This window comes from Echinops telfairi, unplaced genomic scaffold (genome assembly GCF_000313985.2).
Source record: "Echinops telfairi isolate 266 unplaced genomic scaffold, ASM31398v2 ScPeMD7_29;HRSCAF=101, whole genome shotgun sequence".
Classification (NCBI taxonomy): Eukaryota; Metazoa; Chordata; class Mammalia; order Afrosoricida; family Tenrecidae; genus Echinops; species Echinops telfairi.
In genome coordinates, this window is record NW_022103926.1 from 5,901,881 (window position 1) to 5,917,303 (window position 15,423).

The 15,423-nt window shown below is 40.8% G+C and overlaps 1 long non-coding RNA gene across 1 annotated transcript; it reads left to right on the forward strand.

Moving 5' to 3' along the window:
* Positions 1–69: 69 nt before the first annotated feature.
* Positions 70–8,598, forward strand: LOC123521624. The gene is made up of 5 exons (XR_006680016.1): positions 70–2,056; positions 2,322–2,433; positions 3,057–3,766; positions 4,601–4,669; positions 5,103–8,598. It is a non-coding gene; the product is annotated as an uncharacterized LOC123521624 (long non-coding RNA).
* Positions 8,599–15,423: the final 6,825 nt, after the last annotated feature.

Below are 15,423 nucleotides of genomic sequence, written 5' to 3' on the forward strand. Positions count from 1 at the left end.
GCTGGGGCCGGCCTGGAGGCCTGGCGCCACCCCTCGGGGGCGGCAAGGACCCAGTTGGGGGGACAGGAGGAAGCCGGGGGATGGCTGGTGGTGGGCTTTCTGCTTTGCCTTTTCCTCCTCATGCCACCTTAGTGAGGGGCGCGAGCTGTGGCGGCAGCTCCGGGGTGGGGAGACGGGACCCGGAGTGGGAAGAGCTGGGCTTCCGGGCCTAGCCACCAGCTGGCTGAGAGACCTTAGGCAAGTCACTCAGTAATTTGCGCCTCAGTTTCCTCCTCTGCCTGTCCGTGTTTGTGGGATTGGAAGCGCTTTGTAGACTATAAAGCGTCCTTATACGTCAGAGATGACTATTCTTTGTAAAGCTTTTTGAGTTGTAAGAAAACTTAGTAATCGCCCGATCCTTGGGTTGTTTTTGTTTTGTTTTGTTTTGTTTTGTTTTTTAAACCTGAGAACCTTGGATTGGTGTTGGGAGATCACCACACTCCCTGAAATTGTATGCAGAAATTGGTGAGAATGAAGATTTGGGGGGGAGTCTAATCAAGTTTCTACAGGAGGCTGTGACCCATTAAGGGTTGAGAACGACAATTCCTTTATGCCACAGGAGGAAACTGAGGCCTAAATGTCATTTGGGACATTACACAACCAGTTTGAAGTCCCCGAGTCCCTGGGATATGTGAGCTGTTCTATGCATAACGGATATTTGGGGTAACAAAACTCCCTTGCTTGGCTTCTGTTGAATCCTTTTCTTTGACCTCAGGGTGCCTGAAGTGAAGGGTGGCTGATGCCTAATGGTACAAAGGGCACCTAATTCAAAGCAGCTCAGACTAGTGGGTGCATTGCCCGGTGTCAATGAGCCTATTTAATTTTTGACCCAGCGCACCTATCCTTTTTTGCTGCTTATTCTGGTGCCAGGCTGTTTCATTGACCATTTTCCACAACTGTGGTTGCCATCCATGTACTTAACACCTATTTAACTCTTCTCTCTAGTCTGTGGTTAATAGGGAATAGAATTATTGTTAAATGGTGCTGCTAAACCTAGCTAATTAGCCATGCAAGTGGATTTTTAGCAAGCAGCTCGCTGGAACAGTGTAAACCCAGCCTAGAATTCCTGAGTGTGTTTGGGTTTTTTGTTTATTTTCCTCTACTAATTGAAAGATAACATGCTTTGAAATGTTGAGTTGGTAGGCGTGCTGCACCTCCAAATTAGTAGATTGGGAAATGATTCAACGCTTAAGTTTTCCTGGGCTGGCTTGGATTTTAATTGCTAGAAAGTATGATACTACGATGCCCAAAACGCTGGTTTTTTGTTTCCTTGTTAATTGTTAGCTGCTTCGATCAAATTCCAGACCATTATCAAACACTATAGAAATGTTTGAGCAATTTAATTTCAAACATTTTTCATATTGTGGAGTGGTGCTTACCAGTAGTACAGCTCTAAGCAAATGAACAGAAACAAGCTTAATGTGTATTTTGACTGGCTGTTAGCTAGTCTTGGTATTTCTTACAAATTTGGGGAAGGGGGGAACAAATCTGTTGACTAGACTCTTTACCTAAAGGGCAGAGACAAAATGTTCTCCCTTCCAGAGACATGACTTTTTTGGAGGGGCAGGGGGGAATATGTTGATCTTTTCGCTCTTTTGTAATTGAATCTGGATGTACCTCAAAAGAATCTTAAGACTGTGGTGATAAGATGCTTTCTTCAGGAAAAAGGAAAAAACAACTGGAACTTGAAATTCTGTGACAAAATGTGAGATGAAGGATTGAAGGATCAAAGGGTTTCACAAGCGGGAGCAAATTTCCTCTGATGCTGTCACAGATATGGAATCCCGATTTCCAAGAACTGGACCTGGGACACAGGAGAGTTGATCAGGATGAGACAAGAACTCTTCGAGCTAGGCATTTGTATCTTTGAATTTTGGGACTCTTGACTTTGTTGTGGAAAAAAAGGCAATGATTGAGCAAGTACTGCCATGAACACTGTTATTGGGAATTAGAAGACCTGAATTTATATCCAGACCCTCAGTGTACACTGACAACACTCCATCTAAAATGAACTACGGTACTTGCCATTTTCCAAAATGCTTTTTATTGACCATCTCTCACTTTCGCTTATGCCCTCTTTTCTCCCTGGAATTGCTTTCTCTGATTCCTCCTCTGTCAGAACTGCCATTTCCTCAGTGTCAATGCAGAAGCCCTCTTCCATGACTTTAACTTTCAGCCACAAAGAATCTTTATGTTTTATAATATGTTAATGCATATTTTAATCTGTCTTTGTTGTGATACCATGTAAAATAGTTATTTGCATGCATTTGCTCTCTTTCCAGAAAGCAAAGGCCTTGACTGATGCATCTTTGCTCACACACACCACCACCCATGATGAAGCTTTTATTAGAAAGGAGAAGTTTAGAGAGCAGGCGATTTCAGAATAAGCACTCAGTAAGTGTTTGCTTAATCTCTGTGTGATGTCTAGAATTTCTTTTAATAGAAGAAAAGTCGCTGGATGTGGGCCTTGTTTTATTGTCTTTATTTATTGTAATGCTTTCAGTCAGTACTTGAAAAGGTCTAGAGAATCCCCCAGCCCTAAAGAGGAAGTTGAAAGAGCAGCTTTTAGGAGGACACAGTCACAAGACAACTTGAGGAGGTCATTGGAACAGAAAAGGGCAGTACTGTTTCTATGGCTTTGTTGTTGACCTGTGAACCTAGTTCTTGTGCTGCCTGTGGAGCTATTTCTTTTCCCCTGCACTTGTTACTGCCCAGGGAGGACCCTGAGTATAATCAAATGATATCCCCAAATTGTGAGGCTTGGGGCAGTTACCTGTTAGCTGACTCTCTGGGACAGGAGTCAGCAAACAGTCTTTGCCAGAGCACTCTTTCGGTTCTACTCATCAAAGATTGTTAGCCAGGCTGAATTGCTTGTTTGTTTGCTTTTTTTTTTGTTTATCATATTTCAGCCTCTAAGACAGACTTGTTGAGAATGTGTACCCAGTAGGCAGCTAATAGCCTTTGTTTATAATCCCATGCATTTGTTATTTTACCTGCTTTGTCCCTGCCCTTTCTAGTCCTGTGCCACCTGTGATTGCTGTGCTCACCTGAACCTTCTGACCACCTTCTTGGTACTGGTCCATCAGTCTCCAGAACTGGTACCTGGGTTTTTGCCCATGGTGATTCTCCTACCACCTTACTACTGAAGAAGGCATGATTCGAATGGGACCATTGTGACCCAAGACGCATTCAGCTATCACGTGGCCTTTACTTCCACTCCTGTCCAGCTCTGCCCAGATTCAACACAACTCTTTATATAGTGATGTCAGAATCATCAAGCCAGATATACAGCAAAGGCTCCGTTTGTATCAAGTTTGTAACAAATATGTCTTGTTTCTTCAGTAAAAGCCTTCAGAGACATTTAAATTTGGACCTGGGTAATCTTCGTTACCTGCGCTGTCTGAAAAATGGCCACATCTCTGAGAAAATTGGACCATACCCACACAACCTCTTAAATGAGTAAGGGTCAGGTCTAGGATCCCATCAGGGTCACTCGGCCCTCTTTTTCTACTTCAAACCTGCAGTAGGCTACTGAATGACAAAGCAGATATTCTGACCCATTGGGATCAAAACAAAGATACAGAACTTTTCATAGCATCTTCTATGGGATTACTCAGGAACCAGAGTTTTCACACAAATGTAAGAAATTCTACCAAGGAATCCCTTTATGTAACAACATCTCACAGAGCTCCAATCAGATCCAGAAAAGACCTCTTGATCTATCAAGGTAGAATCTATATGACAATACTTTATATTTATATAGCACTTTACCATTACCGAGGCACTTTTGCATACATTTGTCTCAGTTATCAAAAATAAATATCCCTTTTTGTAAGTGGGAAGTGGAGATTGAAAAGATTAAAGTTTCTAAGTTACAGAGCTGATCTGGTACCCTTAGCCAGGCAAAGTATCATAAATGGCTGCTTGCAGACCAAAATCCCATGGCAGTATCCCTAAGCTTTGTCAGCAAACTCCCTCTCCATGATAGGTTGTCAGTCAACAGGGCACATATTCATGTGACAATTCAACCTAGATTGAAACACAAAGCTACTTTTATACATGGACACAAAAGTCTCCATAGTTTTCCTAAGGCTGGCCTAATTAAACACCAAGACCTTGTCTATGGTCCCTCTCTCCCCAAATTAAAATTTAAACAATGAGTTTATCTTGAATTTTATCTTGAACAGCCATTTTGTGACCATTTATAAGTATGACCCTTCTGGAGTCTGATAAGCTGGTAAAACGCTATATCAACTCTTTCCCAATCCACTCTGCAGTTTAAAGATATCAAAAAGCTTGCAGCTAAGAGACCTATTCAAATGTTTGGTCTAATACATTTTGTTTAATCAAACAGAACACTTTTCCCCGCATTCCTTCTAATAGAATGGGAAAACTGCTTTAGAATGATGTAATCAGCCCTTCCTGGTTGCTCTGGAAGCCCCAGAACAAGCAAAGTATCTTTGAAACCTCCCTATCTGTCACATTGTCATCACCTGGTTGAATTAGGATGTGCTCATTCTCTGAGTCCTGCATTTGACCATTGCCTTTATTTTCTGTTAAGGGAACCTCTAGAAGATTTGTGGGCATACAGAAGGGAAATGGGGGAAAAGTAACTCTGCCCCCAAACTGGGTGAGTGTCGTGACTTTTGGCAATATACTTCTCTACCGTTAGAATTGCACCATAAACTTTGTTTAAGCAATTGCATCTCAGTTGAGCCAGGTTGTTAGAAAAGAAAGGGGGGGTGGGGATGATGTATTTTCTTAGAATTTTGAAGTTGTGAGCCATTGAGGTGTTGGTCCAACTGGACTCCTTAGTAATATTTGCAAAGAAATGGGTTTTATAGTGGTACACTAAAGTAAAAACTACTGTTTTTCCACTTAAAATTAATGGTCATGTCCTGTGATCCTCACTTAAAAGTCCTAGCCAGTCAAATCAGAATTTATAGCAAACGAGCTTTAACTCCATTAACCTGTAATGTGCTCACATAGGGAAGGATTTAATAGGAAAGCACCTTCTTGTCTTTGCTTACAGTTTCTGGTTTCTGACCTTTTTTGTATTTCAGCCTTTTGTGAACAACTTATTCTTTGATCATTGATTTTCCAAAGACTTTGTGGCCATGAAGCCCTTTGAATGAAAATTTTGCGGAACCCCGAAGTAGAAGTGAAGCAGCAATGGATGAAGCGGGGGTTAGGGTGTCTGAAACCCACCACAAGCACCTTCCTTATCACCATGGTGACACTAAGGGGACTTCCTGGCAACACCTAACGCTCTTCAGAACACAGTCCAAACATCACTGCCCTAGACAACAATTTAATGTTGGACTTGTTTGACATTCTGATCTTTTCTATGCCTCCACTCAACACATTTTTAGTTGATGCTAAGCAATTTTTGGAATACTTAATGCAAATTTAGAAAGATGCAAGAAGAGAGGCATGCCTTTGCCCCAGAATATCCATGTGCACTGAAAGTGATGTCAAATGGACTTGATTAACAGCTCTCCACTACCAGATGGACTTCTAGTGATTCCTGGGGTTGGATAAGCCATTGAGTGATTCATACATACTCTACACTGACAAAAACCCCTTAACCAATTTCTGTCACAAACACCAGATGTTCTAGTGGTACTTGATGTACGTGAATTTGAAGTCTTACCTCTCCTTGGATCCCTGAATCTGCAGCAAGCTGTTATCGTTGAAGCTGATGCCTCATTTGAGCCACGATACTCCTTTGTGTGCAAGGGATAACCATTAACTGTGAAATCATTTGAGACTAACATTATGTAAAAGGGGCTTAGTTCCTGGTTGTCTGTTTCTTAAATCAGGGACATTTATACTGATCCTTGGTTTTTGTTCAGCTTCAGTACTGTTTCCATGGAGCAAAATAACCTTAGGGAAAGAAAAACCAAAACAGGTTTTCCAGGATTGGCATATCTGACTACTCTGCTCCAAAATTATGACTACTGAGCTCTACGTGTAATAACTGACCAACAAGAAGCCATCTTTGAATGTTCTCTGCTGTGTGGTTTTAAAATGTGGCATTGTGAAAATTTCTGTTCTAACCAATGAGGAATCCTTCTAAGGATGGTTCTTTTTATGTCTGGTCCCATCACCTGTATGTGTTGGAGATACTCAAAAGTTGATCTTTGACATGATTTAATAGCTCCTTGCTCAGCATGTCAAATTGGGCATCATCTATCTGTTGGGAGTCGATTGACTTGGAAAAAAAAACCTCGACAAAGGATTTTACTAGTTAGACTTGTTTCCTGCTGCATCTTTGTTGTAAGACCACAGATCCCTGTCTCCATGGATGCCACACAATCTCGCTTGTCTCAGTACTGTCATTTTACTCTGCTAGACACCTAACTCCAAGTGACTGTTATTCCTTGTCATGAGATACCCTCAGGCATCCAGACAGCTTCAGCTGTAAGAAGGATTCAATTCACGAACTCCAAGACCAGATCATGATGCACCAAGACTGATTTGTTATAAGAAAATCACATTCCTAAAAATGTAAGATCCAGCTAAGCCTCATCTGTAATGGATACATTGGCTCACCGTTTGGGATACTTTCTTTGTATTGCTATCTTTTATGCTGTAGACCAATTGTTACTACATGACTAGGCTATAGATCATCCTCCCAAGTTCTCCTGAAGGTCTCACAAACCTGGCCTAGGTGTGGTTGCTGTAGACTGCTTATCCTGTAAATCAGAATATCTAGTTTGCTTGTGTGCACTATTGTTTGTAAAGAATTATCTGCAAGTTCGATTTCTCTACTTCAAAATGCCCTCTTTTTGATCTCTGCTTTCAATCCTGTACTTTACATTAGAAGATCTGATCTACACTGCCAGTCATTCCCATTGGTCCTGTCAGAATGAGGGATTTTAAAGTGAAGATGATCAACTGCTCAAGAGTCTTATCTAATTGTGCTTTGTATATTATAAGAATTTGTTGGAAAAACAGAGTCTAGGACAAAGTCAGGAGATTGCCTACTGTCTCCTTGCCTCAGATGTCATCTAAATGTTTTAAAACAAGATTCAGCCGGTCCGAGGCCTTGACTTGCTTATAATTTTCAAAAGTGGGCTGAGTTACAGAAGATGATCACTTTATTACCAAAGAAAATTCGGTGAACCTTGACAAGCCTGGCTCTTCCAATCTTACCACTCCTTTGTGTAGCATAGATGTCTAAATAACCTTAAGTCTGGATTATGATGAAATGGCCTCCTGAGCTGAAACTTCTTAATTAGAGGAGCCGGAAATGAAAGCTGTTGTAGCTGACTTCAAGATCAGAGTGTTGCATCCAGAGTAAGCCCAGTGGATTATCCTGAGTACACAGGATGAAAACTAATTCACAGAGGTTTATCAACCCTGTTTTCCTATTTACCTGACTCAACCCTTGTCTGCCTTTTTTGATATATTGCTGCAATCAGACTGGCTGCCTTTGATAAGATACAACCAGCCTCAGCCTATCTTGTGCCTAATTCCACCAAGGATTTTGAGCAGAAGCAATCTGTACCTCATTGGACCAGGACTGTTCACAGCAGAAAGGATTATGCTGTACGTTCCTTGGCCAGGACTTTTTTTTTTTAATTAGACAACAGGCCTCTATGCCGATTTGTATTTAATCATTTCCAGCAATTGTTACCATATTTGGAAGGAGTACAGCAGAGTCAAAGCACTGTCCATTCTTTGATAATAAAGGGACGAGTCCAGTTCACAGTATTCTCAGAAAGTCTCCAATTCAATTTAGCAAGACCTAAAGAAGGATGCAGGGAAGGTTTCCTACTGACTCATCTATCCTCACAGAAGTATTTGCCAGTGGGGGACTAGTTCAGCTTTTCATCAACAAGGTGGGCTATCGGAATTCTGACTACAGCATTTTCCTTACGTTTTAGCTCTGTTGTGATCTGAAGTATGTTGTTGGACATTATTATCTCAAGTGGATAACAAACTTGTGAGGACAGAAACATTAGCCCTGATAGTATTTGCAGCATATTTTGATCAAGGAAGAAGCAATGCCAGCTGTTCCCATTCAACTTCATAAAGTTTTCCAGTATGTGGCCCTATTTTGGACATGGGGTGGGTGGTTTTGTTTTTGTTAGCAACAACAACTACTTGATGTTTCTTGGAACCATCTCTTTATTCTCTCCTCAGTCTAGGTGGTTCAGATGGGTTGACCCAACCTAGGTCTTCATATGTGGACATAATTCAGATCTGATCAACCAGCACAGCCCATTTCCTTGACCATAGTGTTCACCAGCCCAGTTCAAGAATGACCTTATGATTCTTGTTGGTCCAGTGGTACTCAACCTGAGTTTGACTGATCTGTGCGAGAAAAACAGCTGCTTGCTGAGGTGGCTAAGCTTTGCAGGATGAACAGCTGGAACCAGTAGGCCCACCACATGGAAGAAGCCAGTGCAGAGGAAAACAGCCAAAAGATGGAGAGACTTGAGTCCTGATGACATTTGTTTATGCCCCTGGATCCAACCGTGCCTGAAGCTAGTATAGCCCCTGGACTTTTCAGTTATGTGAACCAATAAATTCTCTTTTTTGCTTAAGTGACTTTGAGTTGGGTCTCAATTACTTGACATTTAATCTTAAGTAATACAGTATCTACTAATGTTGAAACTTGACAGGTCCAGGTATTACAGTAGAAGCCATGACTACCTTGAATTTTCCCAACCCTTGAAATCAGTTGAATCCACAACTGACAATATTGTCACCACAGAAGCTTAAAAAATTAATTACATATGCCATAGTTACCTAGTGCTGCTGTAACAAGTAAAACAAGTGTATGGCTTTAACAGTTTATTCTCAGTTTAGGAGGCTAGAAGTCCAAGTTTAGAGCACCAGCTACAGGAGAAGGCATGCTGGAATAATGTCTATCCCCTTTCAACATCTATAGATTCCTTGAATACATACATGTACCTAGGGATCAGTTCTCCTGGGACATACAGCTTTTCTTGGTAACTAGGTCCCTCATTCTCTGGTTGCTTCTCTATCCCTTGTAAGATAAAAGGTACGGGCCAGACCTCAAGGAAAGTACCCTGAACTTAAGGCTTGTTTTGCATCCTGCCCTAATACCCTCATGAGGGATGCCTGCATTATGTAAATGGGAAATTACATAACTACCAAACCACTAAGAATCATGACTCAGCCAAGCTGACACAATTTTGGAGAATACAGTCGAAGCCATTAGAGCCATGGTAGGAAAAATAGAAATAGAAGGAAACCTAAATTCCCATCAGTAAAGATGGGATTTAGCCATATAGAAAGTACATACCCATTAATGTGAATGAAATACACACTGTCTGGACATGGGGGAAAGTGGCTGTGATCCATTAAGTGAAACACGGAAATGTTAATAGTCCATTAAAAAATAGGGATGTTTACAAACGCATAGAAAAGCCTATGGCTTCTTGGAGAGTGGAGAGACTACTTAAGACTTCAACATCTTGTTTCTGATTTTGAGTATTTTACACTATCCTCACTTTATACTATCACCTTAACATTTGGCTTAGTATCAACTCCTTGACCTTGGGAGGAGCACTGGTGTCATAATGTGTTCCGAGATGGAATGCTAAGTGAAAGATCCAATAGTTCAAAATCACCTGACTTCTATAAAGATCTATAGCCTGGGAAACCAAGGCGTATTTATAGCCATGGAGAATTTCTACTGTGTCATGGAGGGTTATCGTGAGTCAAAATTGACTTGAGTTTGGGTTTGACTTTGGCAAGTGCCTGTTTTGTCAAATAATGAAAGTACCCATGCTTATATGACAACAGTAGATTCATGTATTACTGATGGGTTGTTAGACTTATTTGAGAAAGGGCTCAAATCTGTACACTTTGTGAATTTGTCTCTTTCAAAAGTCAGTATATTTGAATTATCAGTTACAGTTTCAACCAATGTTCCACCAAGTGTTATTCCAGTTCTCCAACGGATTATATCCAGTTGATAGGAGAAATCTAGCAAAGCCTCACACTAGGCACAGAATGGGCAAGGCTTATGTTTTCTTTGTAATTTTTGAGTTACTCATTTAGCTGCAGTCAAGGCCAATAATGACCATTTTATTATTAAATCCAGGGGATGTTCATTTTATCTGAGGCTTCAGCAGCGCTCCCCTACCCCCAGTACCTTAAGATACTTTTCTTAGATGCCACAGTTTTTATTTTCTTTTTTTCTGGCTAGTGTCTAATAGTTAACTCAATTTATGATTATATTCTATTTTTGTTATTTTTGCCCGCTCAATATCACTCTGTAGTGATGTTAGCTACCATCAAGTTAAGCCCTGGTTCATGGCCACAACAGAACAAAATGCTGCCGATATTGATTGTAGATCACACATTACAATAACTCTACCACTACACCACCAATTCCTTATTTTCCTTTAGATAGCTACTACTTATGATTTAGTGGAACCATAGAGTAAAGTACTCTGGCCTCAAATCCTCCAACCAAGGTTTGTTATGAGCTTGTCCAGTCAAAATTCCCCTCCTGGCAAAAATAAGAATCTTCAGAAAAGTGACACTGATTGGGAGGGAGTCTGTTTGATGGTAGGGTCTCAAACAAAGTGCCCCATTCCTCTTCACAAGGTTGGCTGCCCAGATTTTCCTTTGATTTTATAGGTTCCAATAGCTACTTCTGACTTGCTTTTTTGTGGGTTTCTGTCGCTCACCACCAAAAGAGGCAATTATGTCAGGAAATACCTAACTAGTAGGGTTCAGACCCTCAAAATGGAGGAGGTGGGATTAATTGTACTGATTTTGAGTTAAAGGCAACAAAAAACTCCTACCTTATGTCCTGGGGAGAGGGGTGAATAACAATTCATGGTGCCCACTGGAAAAACAGCTGCTTAATATACCACTATTGTCATTTGGAACTATGTGCCTATTAAGGAAAGTTTGGGGATAATGAGATCACCGCTTGCAATAGAACAATTTGAAGTGGATAATGAATATCAAAATCACTAAGTTGGAATGACTACTTCTATTGTGTTGGAGAATTTATAAAATGAGAGAACAGGCCCAAACCCAGGAATTAGCCTATAGGCATAGAATAAAACTTAAGACCTTTCTGTGCCCGAGATGAATGAGTCTCTGTGCCTAAATCCAAATTAGATCTAGGTTTGATATTGTAAATTGCAAAATTACCAAACGAAAACTGCCAAATGGAGTCATTGTGGACTCAGAGCACCTCTTACCGGACAGGGTAAACCTGCCCCTCTGAGTTTCCAAGACTGGAACCGCTTCCTAGAGTAGGCTGGGGGTTTTGAACTGCCGACCTTGCACTTGCAGATTGCAGCCCAACTCAAGACCACTATGCCTCCAGGGCTCCTTGCAAAATGATAACGCTGACTGAATTTGCAGCATTACTACGATCTTTTGCGAGAATTAAAGCTTTAATCAGGAAAAACTAACTTATGAGAAGATACGGAAGGTTTGTTTCATGACATTAATCAAAACCCCCTCAACTGAAAAAAACATGTATAGTGAATGAGTAAAAGATGAATACCAGCTACAGTCCTGTGACTACCTGCAGAAATTGGTTCTATATCCACTACTCAGATCTCTTGGCTTGCCTTAAAAATTTTTTCCATTCTCTTGCTCCATTAAGCACTCTTGTCAATCACATTCTCCGAAACAAAATCCAATGAATCGGAGCCACTATGATGGTTATCCCCTCACTAATGTAGAGGAGATGTGGTGATGGGGGTTACATTAGATTGTAGTTTATCAAGGAGGGATTAACTAGAAAATGTTGGCTGCAATGACTAGATAGTATTTGGATTTTCTACCTTTGGGGAAGAAATTTAAAATATATATATTTTTAACTTTTATTGTGAATTCTCTACGGCCGCCAAGCGACTCATAGCAAAGTATGACAAAGTAAAACGGCCCCTTTGAGTTTCCCAGACTAACTTTTATAGGAGTAGAAAGCCCATCTTTCTCCTACAAAGCAGCAGTGGGTCTCCACCTGTGCGTCGCGATCCCTTTGGGGCAGGGGTCATCCGATTCATAACAGTAGCAAAATGACAGTGATGAAGTAGCAACGAGAATAATTTTATGGATGGGGGGTCACCATACCACGACCCTGTATTAAAGGGTCGCGGCATTAGGAAGGTTGTGAACCACTGAGCTAGGGGTTCAAATAGCCACCCTTGCAGTTAATAGAGCAGGTTGTCGGTTTAACATTAAACATGATTCAGACACACTTTCCTTACTCATCCACTCTGATCCCCACTTCCCGTGTTTCCTGTTTCTATTCCTCCTTTCCTAACCCTCTATACCTTGTCCTTGGGTAAATGCTTTCCTTTAATCTTGCATTGTCTAAAATGACTCTAACACGGTGAGTTCAGTTCCAGGCCTGAAGAGTGACAGAGCCATAGCCATGGGGCTTCCACCAACCTCTACCTGACCAGTAGACCTGCTCTCTTAGGATTTGGGGTTTTGTCCCACATTTTTCTCCCACTCTATCAAGGACTTTCTAATGTACTCCCTTTCAGAGCAGTTGGGAGTGGTAGCCAGGCATCATCTAATTCTGGTCTCAGGAGAACTGAAGTGTATAGCACTTTAGTTCCTTGGGCTAATTGTTTCCATAGGTTTTTCGATGTTCACCTTTCTGGGGGCATTTAAAAAATATGTTAAAGGAGAATGCATGTGCTGAGCAACTAAAGACAGAAGATAATGGACAGCTGTGTTTCCCTATTCAGTGTATTTGACTCCTTCCTTTGAGAATAACCTCTCACCTTTCCTTTGGGAACTACTCCTACTCCAGGCCTGTGAGCCTCCAAAACTGTCAATCTCAGTGAAACATACCCTCTAGGTTGGGGAGATGGGGAGGTAGACAGGCACCTCATTTAGGCCAATCATCTCTAGGAATTTACCTCTTCAGGGGAGTGACATGCGAACAGAAGACATGAACAGAAGAGGGATGAGTTCCTGTTACTGAGATTCTTTCAGCTGCCCAGATTCTTGTCTTTCTTAATATTCAGCTTCTCTACTTTGTACACACTGCCACCTATCCTTCCAGTAAATTAAATTGGCCAGGAAAGCTGATGTGCAAGGTACCTCTTGGTATGTACACGTATAAGGTATATACCATAGCTGATTTTTATAGCTTGACAGTCAGAGAACCCAAGTGAATCAGTGCCCTTCGTATGACAGACCTTCCTGCCCAATAGACTTCCTGAGAACGTTCATCCATTCCATGGCCTTAGTTACTATAAGTAACTACAAACCATCCCTAACTATAAAACAGTCACTAGGCAACTCATGATAGAAGAAATGGAAAAGATCAACATTAGTAGAGAACTAAATTATTAGGAGTCTCTCGTGATGCAAACATGAGGTATCCAACCACTAACCAAATAATTCATAACTTTCAGACTCCTAATTTATTCCAGATTTTCTGAGCTCCAGATTTGCATATATCTACCTCTCAGCTAGCTATGTCCTCTTGATTAATACACACGTACCTCACTTTATTGTACTTCATCATTTTATTCACTTTGCATTCTTTCCAACAGTTTGAGCTCACTTCATGTCCATCATAATTTAGTCATTTCAACTTCTTCATAAGACTCCTGCATAATAAATCTAAAGCAGTAAGCATAACTTGTATGACTTGCATTATTGCAATCTATTGCTATGGTCTAGAACCAAACCAGCAGACTCTCCAATATATCCCTGTACCTGGTCCACTATTATCACTCAATATTAAATTTCCCTGAAAATCTGCGCTTTCAGGGTTCTCTTTCCTGTTTATCAAACCAGAATATAAAGGTTATTCTTGATTTTTCACCCTAGACACTTTTACTATTCTACATTATCTTGATGTGTTACCAAAAAATCTTCACATCTATCATCGCTTCTTTTACCCGTGTCCAAGAAACCCTATCTGCTAAAATGACTATTGCAGTGTCATTATAGGAGTCACGCTGCCTCTGTTGTTCCCATTAGTTATCTGCAGGTGGTCTTTGGTAACTAAAATTGACTATCTTACTCCCTTGCTTAAATCTTTTCACTAGTTTGCCATTGCCTTAAAGAATAAAAAATTTTTTTAAAAAGAATAAAATTAAATTTATCTGGTTTACAAGGTCCTTTGTTATCTTACTCCTTTGGCCTAATTTTTACCACTTCCAACAAGAATATTTCCATTTTAAAAATAAGCTTTTTTAAACCACTTGTAGATTTACAGAAATGTAGAAAATACCCAAGTCTCCTTTCCCCAGTGTACATTGATACATTGCCTCAATTTAAAACAATTCGATTGGAGTTTCCTGTAATACTTAATGTAGTTAAAAGTTCCAGTTTATTAATAAGAAAGATGAGAAGTTTTCATAATGTCTTCCTGTCACATGTATGCCTCTAGTAAAAGAAACACCTTTGAGGCATATTAATAATTCAGAAATACCCAATTACCTATTTGTGGGAAACTGAGAACTGGGAAGAGTGTATGAGGACAAATTCCCTACCCTTATATTTAAGGAGTCTGGGAGGCCGACTCTGGTGGAGGGAGGCCTTCATGTTAGGGAGCTAGAAATGAATCCCTGTCACATTCTCTTAACTAAAGTTATTTCCCACAATGTCCTTGCAAGTACATGGTTGCTTACTATACCCTTAAAGATTCTCTGCCTGAAAGTTATCTGCCTGAAGGTTGTCTCCCCTTGAGAGCCATGGGCCCTATTGTCTGCCCCACCCTAGGCACAGCCAACACCCTTCTGATAAGGCTCATAGATTGTTCCTCTGGAGAAGAGCTCAGAAAAATCCAAGGCCAAGCCAGCTCCGGGACAGGCGCCATCTTAACTGTAGAACCTGTCCACCTTGTTACATAGTGCTTTCCTGTCACGTGTATGCCTCTAGTACCTCCCCTTCCTATTATGTGAATGTCCCTAGTACATCTCCTTCATGTTATGTATGTGCTTAGCGGGATTTGCTAGCCCAGGACTACATAAGCCTGTTGGAGAATACATTAGCTCTCTCTCTGGTTCCAGTCTCCATGGAATAGGTGAGCCCTTGCATGCCTTGTCTGATGTTTCTTTAATTTACCCTTCAATTACACAACCACCCCTTAGAACCCATTCCGTTGTGGAGGCTGGTCACCACACCTATTGCTGTCAATCATAAACTGCTCCATAGTTTTCTTTCCATAAAGCTTTTCTTCTAAAGTCCGATATGTGTGTAACTACAAAGAGCTACAGTAATGTGTCGGGAGAATAACAGATTCCACCATCTATTTTTTCTGGTCTCATGGTTATGGAGACCGAAATTTGAGGTGCCCGACAGTTTTTTGGACTAAATGTTTCCATGTGTCTGGTTTTCTTTCCTCTTCTTGCTCTAGATGGGAAGATATCAACAGTTGCACCTTCGATGAACACTCACAAG